The sequence below is a fragment of the Rhinoderma darwinii genome, chromosome 4, assembly GCF_050947455.1.
Source record: "Rhinoderma darwinii isolate aRhiDar2 chromosome 4, aRhiDar2.hap1, whole genome shotgun sequence".
Taxonomy (NCBI): domain Eukaryota; kingdom Metazoa; phylum Chordata; class Amphibia; order Anura; family Rhinodermatidae; genus Rhinoderma; species Rhinoderma darwinii.
The window spans coordinates 51,984,507-51,992,689 of NC_134690.1; the positions used below are offsets into that span (position 1 = coordinate 51,984,507).

The 8,183-nt window shown below is 51.2% G+C and overlaps 1 pseudogene; it reads right to left on the reverse strand.

The window, feature by feature from the left end:
• LOC142760410 (uncharacterized) overlaps nt 1-7,504 on the reverse strand; it is a 23,921-nt pseudogene extending 16,417 nt beyond the window's left edge.
• Between the last annotated feature and the right edge of the window lie 679 nt (nt 7,505-8,183).

Sequence of the window (8,183 nt, forward strand, 5' to 3'; positions counted from 1 at the left end):
GATTACATCTGATCGCTGGGGTTCTCAGCAACATCGACAACCTCTTCATGTTCCTTCCAATCGCTTCCATCTTCACTGGCCGGACGGCTGAGGGGTGTGGCTTAGTAAGGGATGGGGGAAAATGGCTGATCTAGGACCCACACAGAAGAATTTCTCAGGCAAAACAGGACCAAGTTGATTGTTTTGATTTTTATGTATTTTTTACCTTTCGGCTACATGCACACGTTGTTTATTTTACTGTGGAAAACACACAGCAAAACCTCAGGAAAAAAACACCTGAAGGTGATGCGTTTTTCAATGCATTTTCTCCCATTTTATTAGTTTTTCGGTGCCTTTTCATGCTGACAAATTTTGTTGCGATTTTCCTCTGCACTAAACAGATAGAATTTGCAAGCGGAAACGCAAGATAAAATGACATGCTTCGGATTCTAAACAATACACCACAGGTCAATTTCAGTCCCGAAAAATACCGTACCGTGTACATGAGATTTCTTGAAATCTCATTGAATATGCTGGTACTGTATTACTCTGCAGAGGTGCTGCACGCATATCCACTCTGCAAAAACGCACGTAATACGCATCGTGTGCCATCGATCCTTAGTGTTCGTTTATAGTAGTAGCATTTATATGGATCATATGATGTATTTCTCTTCTGTATGTGTATATTATCCAATGCTTCATGGAATCAACCATATTGGATTATCAGCAGCAAAATAACCATAATAACCTCCCATAATATAAACTAATACCTGACTGCTATATAATATTGAGAAATGACGAGGAGACAGAGCTTTCATTTTTAAACACAATTTATTTAAATAAAATTCCTAACTAAAGCTATTGATCCAGAAGAAGGCAAAAACCCTGCGCATGTTTAGCCAATTTGTGCCACAGGGGAAAATTCCTTGTTGACCCCGAGAAAAGGCGATCAGTCCGAGAACCCAGGATCAGAGCTTGTAATGCAACTAACTAACATCTTACTGATAGCTACGACATTATATGGAATAATAAGTTATAAGAAGATGTCCAATCCCAGATGTTCTCCACGACGTCCCAGTATCATGCAGGTCGCTCCTCCACTGATCGGACTATGGAGATCACAGCTCGGCTATGGTCATCTCTGCTGGTGAAAGAGAAAGAAAACACTGCCCTCCTATGTCACAGGAGAAGGACAGTTCCATTATACCAGGTCCCTGATGTGGTGTAAAGCAAATGGCCGACTCCAGGAGGGCAGGGATTAGGCCTTTGGTCTGAAAGCCATTTTTTACACAATCAACTTCTTAGACTCACAATTGATGTCCTCCCTCTTTGAGTTTTTCTCCTTCTAATGGCCACAAGTAACATGCAATTACCTCCTTCCCAGCTTGGATTTGCCTCACTGGTGAACATAGCATATAGCAGGTGTCTTCTGCTTGAACTGTGGGAAACCATCGTTCCCTGTTATACCACCAAAAAATAGTCATGGACCACTGAGAACTGTTCAGCCTCTATGCAGACCAAACAAGGTCCAGGGTCTAGGAGGACACAACCATGAGAGGCTATGGGATAACGTGTAAGGAATCTTGGCATGTGTGACACGGAGGAGTTATAGGAGGACATCATACATGGGTCTTGCTAAAGTCAAAATACATTCCATGTAGAGATGAGCGAACTTATGAAAAGTTCGGTTCGGCTGGTTCGCCGAATTTCACGAAAAAGTTCGATTCGGACCAAACTAGTTCTGACCGAACCTGTAATTTCCGTGCGCCGAGCATGGTACTGTCCAGGGTGCTGAAAGAGTTAATGGGCTGCACTAACTCTTTCAGCAACCTTGACAAAACCATGCTCGGCGCGCGGAAAATACAATTTTAATGTAATAAAAAATAAATAAAAATATGTGCATACTTACATTCCTCCTGTCCGGCCTCCAGCGATGACGTTTCATCCATGTCGCCGCTGCAGCCAATCACATACTGTAGTGGCGGTCACGCACGTCACGTGACCGCCTCTGCAGCCAATCACAGGCTGCCGCTGCAGCCAATCACAGGCCAATAAAAAAAATAAATGTCTCTCTTCAGGAAACATACAGAAGTTAGGTTCATGTTTAAAGGTGGGTCATTAGAAATTCATGACCTTGTGGCTAACGCAGTATTGAAAAATGTACATATACACCAGGGGTCTCAAGCACACGGCCCGCGGGCCACATGCGGCCCCTGGGGCTGTCATCTGTGGCCCGCGTGTAGGAGGCCCGCTGTCGATACGACTTCTTTTATACTTCTTTACTTCAGCGAGCAGATAACAGTAAATCTTCTTCTATGGAGCAGTCAGGAATCCTGAGGTTGAGGACTTCGATCCCGCTGGAAGTCCCCCGGAGAGAGGTTGTGCCTGACCCCACGTTGCCGGCTTGGCTAGGGACACGCCGCGGTCAGTCACGGTGGGAGCTACCCGCTACTGGCAGCCTACCCTAGGGTAAGAGTCACACTCTCGGCCCACGGGTCGCGTCGTGGGAATCAGCGACTAACGTACCTACTAGCACCATCACGGGTCCTTGCGGAGCTATCCGCTACCTTTCATGACAACCCTCTCTCTCCTCAGTCGGTGGTCCGAACGGTGGACCCCCTAGGACACAACTGAACTGGCGGGCTGACGCTAAGGTTTACACGAAGTCCAGCTAATAGTCCGATAAAGTTCCGTCAACCCGGCCGTTCCTTCTGCCTGCTCCTGTTCCAGCAAGATTCATCAACAACAATTCCATGCAAGTATTACAGGCGGTACTTTGTCAACAACAGTTCCATGCAAGGGTTACATGCGGTGCTTTATCAACAACAGTTCCATGCAAGGGTTACATGCGGTGCTTTATCAACAACAGTTCCATGCAAGGGTTACGTGCAGTGCTTTACTCTGGAGGACACGCAGGGACACTGGCGCGGTTAATAAGCTAGCAAGTCCGCCCTGACTTTGGGCCTAGCTCAGGATGAATTGTTTGTCCCTTTTGGGACTAGTCTTCTGGGCGTACGGTGGCGGTAGTTAGCGAGGGACGTCACTCCAGGAAACAGTCACTGACTAGGACAAGGGCACTTTCTTTAAGACGGGACTCTAGCTCTTGGTCAGGGGTCTTAAGGTCTGGGCACGGTACCTGTGGCTGTTGGCACACTCCTTGTGCTCCGGCCAGTCCTCTGTTCTTCTGAAGGGTTGTAGCAGCAACACCCGTGCTGTTCTTTTGTCCTCTGTCTCCAAGGCTGCAGTGGGGAGTCCACGTGCTGTCAGGCTCCTGCCTCCTCTCTCCCTGCGACCTTCCTTGCAGCTCACTTTCCCTGTCCGGACCCCTGTTCGGCAGTCTCTCTCTCCGGTCCGGACACCTGCTCTCTTAAACCTCTCCTCTTGTCTCTCGTCACCTCTCCGTCCTACTCCTTTTTTGCGCCACTCGCTTGCTCCGCCTCCCTCGCTTGCCGCGCTCCCTGTCATCCGGCCGTGTCCCTCCTCTTCTCTCCTCCTCCAAGTCCTGCAGCGCGAGACTTCGCCCTGTTTGCCGTTGAGCGCATGCGTCATGGCTGACGGCAGTGCGGCATTTGCCATGACGCCCAAGACGCTCCTTCGTCCGGAGCCGACTTCTGAGCCGCCCGACAAGCCTGTATTCCTGCGTTGGCCCCCCAGGGAGAGGTAAGTACGAGTGCACCCTTACACTTCCCCCTTGGTTATCAAGTGCAGTCCTCTGCACTAAACTTCATAGTCTTGCAAATAGGCCGGTTGTCGGTTGCGAGTACACCTCTGGGGGTAACGCAGTGCACGATTCACTTCCGTTGCAGGTGTTTCCACGCACTCCGTTGGCTTCTCTGACCCTGTCGGTCGTGACGCCCAGGGTACGCTAAGGTCGTCTGATGGAACCACCAACCACCAATCTTCGTCAATATTTGTCGGTGGAGCACTCTGCGGTTGTTCTTGCCTTTATGACGTGACGGATTCTGGTGTCAGAAAGGTACATGGCCGCAACAGGTTGTGATGCAGCCTTCTGCTCGGTCCCTGGTCACCCTCTGGTTTCACTTCATACACAGGAAGCCCGGGGTCAATGCGTTTTACCACCACATATGGTTTCCTCTCCTATCGGGGTTCCAGCTTATGGCCACGTGCCGCCCTGCAATTCCGCACAAGCACCCGATCCCCTGTATGAAATGCTCACTGGGGTTCTTCCATGAGGGGCAAGCTCTCCGTGGGCCGAGCTCTCTCCATTTCGCCCTTTGCGGCGCTCAACCGTCATTGATGTTCCTGTACCCATTGTGACGGTGATCGATTGACTTCCACTTCCGGCGTCTCTAACAGAAGATCCAAAGGAACTCTTGGCTTGGTCGGCCGAACATTAATTGATATGGTATATACCCGGTAGTTCGATGCACAGTGTTGTTATAGACCCATACCAGGTTGTCCACATATTCAGGCCACCGTTCCTGTCGTTCATCCCCGGTGGTCTTTAGTAGGCCGAGTAAGGTGCGTTTGAATCGTTCGCAAGCCCCATTCCCTTGGGGGTGATATGGGGTCGTTCTGGATTTCCGAATTCCATGTAAGATACACAGCTCCTGGAAGAGATCAGACTCAAAATTCGGTCCTTGATCCGACAAGATGCGTCTGGGGCACCCATACGGATGGATGACATGCTTCCACAGTGCAGCCGCGGTAGTCGTCGCAGTCTGGTCCCCCGTAAGAATCACCACGGCAAATTTCGCAAAAATGGTCCAAGCATACTAACGCATATCGGTGCCCTGAAGTAACTTCTTGGACTGTTAAAAAGTCTATCGTCAGCAATTCTAGGGGCTCACCCGTCACGATGGTCATGGGCCTCTCCGGCTGTTCCGTCGCTTTGTGCAGGACACACTCCGTGCATTCCTTGTAGACATCTTCCATTATTCTTTCCAAGTTTGGAGCATAGAAGTGATTCCGGATGATCTGTACAGTCTTTTCCACAGCGAAATGACCTCGGTTCTCGTGCATCCACTTGCACACGGGTTTGACATCGGCGATGGGCAATACCAACTGCTATTTATCGCGAGATTCCCGTGGGGCCCACACTCTTCTGTACAATACTCCATCATGGTGTTCCAGTCGCTCCAACTGCCGAACCAATGCTTTAGCTGGTGCTGACAACCTTCTTCACTCCGCTGCCGTGGGCCTTCCCTGCCGACGCACCCACTTGTCGATGGTTTGGATGTCCTGGTCTTGCTGCTGCCGCTTCTTCCACTCGGCCCTATCATACATCTCAGTAAGATCCTCAATCCCTTGTATTGCTGTCACTACCTGCTGCTGCTGCAGTGGGGGATGAACCACACGGGGTCTCACACGGCTGTCGGGAGAGTGCATCTGCGTTGGTATGGTTCTTACAGGGCTTGTAACGAATGGTATAGTTGAATCGAGCCAGTCGGGCTATCCATCGTTGTTCCATCGCTCCCAGTTTTGCCGTTCCAAGATACGCCAGGGTATTGTTATCTGTGTAAATTTCCACTTGACTTCCGACCAGGTATTTGGCAAACCGTACGGTAACAGCTCACACGATGGCCAATAACTCCAATAACTCAAGCCTGAACGAGCTGTAATTGGTTGGATTGCGTTCTGACGGTCGCAGACTACGACTACCATAGGCGATGACACGTTCAACGTCCCCTTGCTGCTGGGCCAGGACCGCTACCAGTCCCTTCAGGCTGGCATCAGTGTACAGCCGGAATGGCTGGGCGAAGTCTGCAAAATTGAGGATGGGTGCGGTCACCAGTCGTGCCTTCAATGCTTCGAATGCCGCTTGTTGTGGCTCCTGCCATTGTTCCACTACACTGGGGCTTCGGCTCCCCTTCTTTTGGGTGGGTTGTCCACAGAGGAGCTGATTCAGAGGACTTGCAATTTTGGAGAAGTCTCGGATGTACCTCCGATAGTAACCGACCAACCCGAGATAGGCTCGTACTTCCGTGGTGTTCTGCGGAATGGCCCACTCCTGTATGGCTTTAATCTTATCTGGGTCAGGTGCAATTCCTGTTGCATTCACGACATGGCCTAAGTATTTGATCTGCTGGCGGCCCAGTCGGCATTTGCTGGGTTTTAGTTTGAGTCCATACCTTCCCAATCGTTCCAACACGACCTGTAGATGCCGCAGGTGTTCTGGGAAGGTCTTTGAAAAACTGACAATATCGTCCAAATAGATCAAGACTGACTCATAATTTAGATCTCCCAGACAATGCTCCATTAGCCGTTGGAAAGTACTGGGCGCATTTGTTAGCCCGAACGGCATCCGGTTGAATTCGAACAAGCCTGAGGGAGTGATGAACGCCGTCTTCTCCTTATCCGCTTCCTTCATGGGTACCTGCCAGTACCCACTTGCTAAATCGAGCGTCGTGTAGTACCGAGCCTCCTGCATGGCGGTTAATGATTCTTTCACTCGGGGCAGTGGGTAGGCATCCCTATGAGTACAGGCGTTCAACTTGCGGTAATCCACACAAAACCGGAGCGACCCATCCTTCTTCCATACCAGCACAATCGGGGCTGCCCATGGGCTCTGACTCTCTCGAATCACCTGTCCGTCTAACATCTTCTGGAGGAGCTCTTTTACCTCTCGATACAGCGCGGGGGGTATATTGCGATATCGCTCTCTGATGGGCGGCGCCGCCCCCGTGTTAATCCCGTGTTCGATGGTAGTGGTGCACCCAAAGTCCTCTTCATGCTGAGCGAAAACCCAGCCGAAGCATTGCAGAAGCGTCCTCAGTTGCTCCTCTGACTTGGTATCCGGGGCTATTCCGTCCAGTTCGCGCCACAGTCGATCAGTCTGCTCGTTCACGTCGGCCTCACTCCCTTCATCTCTCGACGATGTCTCTTTTAACGTTTCGGCCATGGCCGGGTCCGTCACGTCCTCGGGCCTCACCATCTCAACATTAGCTAGCACCGTGCCGGCCAGTATCTCAATCACCCCTTGGGTCGGATTCAGCACTCTGACGGTCGCCATTCCTTTGGTTATCCGACACACCGTTCTTCCTACCACCCAGGGTGGCGTACTCTTGAGACTTCGCATGGGTTCCACCATGACCATGGCATCCTTTAAGCGATGATGAGTCCCTACGGAGAGGGGAATGGCGACTTCCTGTAGAGGTGGTACTTGCAGCACCGCCTTACCTGGGGCCCTCACCGACCCCACTCGGCCCTGTAGCGTCTTCAAGTCAGCCTGTCATTGGCAGATTTGATGCACCTGAAACAAAGCTTGCCGGGCGGTCCGATCGGTTGCCAGCTCCTCCCACCGGGCACCGCTCGTCTCGTTGAACATCATACCATGTATTTCCTGCAACACATTCATGCCAATTATAACAGGTATACCCGGCCTTGCACAATTATGTACTACCACAATACCAGCACGGGGAAAATTACGATTAAATACTTCTAATTCTAACCACGTAACACCGGCAATGGGAATTGGCAGGCTATTAGCCGCCGTAAGTTCAATCCAAGGGGCTTCTAGAGTCTGTCGACCTTGGAACTGTTCATGGAACAACTGATAAGTCATGGTGGTTACCTCCGACCCAGTGTCGATAAGGCAAGGAACGTTAACCCCCCCGATCATGGCTGTAACTACGGGGCATTTTCCTGTCAAAAGTTCCACCCTTTCTTTTGGGCCCGTCGATGGAATGCCCGCAGCTTGGCCCTCAGCGGCGGGGTACCTTAGTTTAAAGGTGGCTGTTCCCGTCTTGGGTAGCGTCTCATCCTGCAATCTCTGGCGAAATGGCCCGGCTGATCACACTGCCAACAGCGTCGAGGCCCTCCTTGTGTCGATCGGGGTGGACGAGAAAGATATTCCGGTCAATCGGCCATTACTCTTAATTGAGCGACATCGGTCTTCTATTCCCGAATAGCCTTCTTGACATCCCGGGCGAATTCTGTGAACACCGCTTCTGGCCGTCCGGTCTCCCTTGCAGATGGCTCAGGTGCACCCACTTTTTGCAGGGCCATACTCGCTTCTCCCAACTCCTCTCGATGAACTTCGAGTGCTTCTCGTAACACCTCACTCATTGTGGCGGCGGGGGTTACCCGGACGAGGTCTCTCGCGGCGCACCTCAGGGTCCGGCTGTCTAGCCCGGATACAAACTGGTCTCGCACTATTCGGTCCGGCTCTGTTAAGGCTGCGCACCCCGCGGGATCCTTCCGTACTAGTCGACTCCACATTCCTTGTAATCCTACAGCGAATT